Raw genomic sequence first — 916 nt, forward strand, 5'->3', positions numbered from 1 at the left:
TGTAAATAAATGCCATTTGCCACAAGGATAACTGGTATTTCAATCATTCATTTTTGTGTGAGTGATTTGGCAGCATTTGAGCTACTGAAAACATGGTAAAATAAACTGTGATTTTTGCACTCTATCTCATTTTGCCCATTGTGTCATTTTAGAGCTGATTAGTGTTTGTAATGGACGGCAGCGAGCAGGCAGATCCAAGCATGATTTTTTTCAATTAAAATCAGAAATGCAGTTGACGACATTAGCGTACGAGCAGGCCTGAAGGCTGAATACATCTACATGTATTATAAACTTCAGTTCTGTGCCTTTTCTCCACTGGCTGCTTCCCTTTCAAAGCAAAGGAAGAGGAAGAGAAAACACCTTTTTGCCCTTCAGTCTTTTTACTCATGATCAAACAAGCAGTGGGTGTCCTACACAAAGACTTATGTGTGAGCATGAGTCACAACATAAGCATTCATTGTGCTCAGCAAATAAATAAAGACAATAGTGGTGGAATCCCATATTTGTTGGTTTGTAACACTCCCACCCACGCACAAATTACCCCACATGATAAAGCATTTGGTGACAGACTCAACAGAAAACCTCTAGATCAACCCAGGCTACATGGAGCAATGACTGTAGTAATTGCAGGAGCATTACCGTCCGACTCAATACCACCACCGCTGATGACGAGTGGATTAATATGTAAGCCCAAATGCAGTAGCAATACTGTGTATAATTTCAGTATAATTGTATATAATTTTAAAAAATCATCCAATGTGATTAAATTAGCTGCTTTAGTTGTGATTTTCTTGACTTTTTGCTGTCGCTGGACATTTTCTCTTTGTTCTGCAAAATTTGCTTCACGAGTGTAAATATGAATACATACTTTATAGATAGTATAATACTGCACACACACCTACACGCGCATACTCAC

Source organism: Corythoichthys intestinalis, chromosome 3 (assembly GCF_030265065.1).
Source record: "Corythoichthys intestinalis isolate RoL2023-P3 chromosome 3, ASM3026506v1, whole genome shotgun sequence".
Taxonomy (NCBI): Eukaryota; Metazoa; Chordata; class Actinopteri; order Syngnathiformes; family Syngnathidae; genus Corythoichthys; species Corythoichthys intestinalis.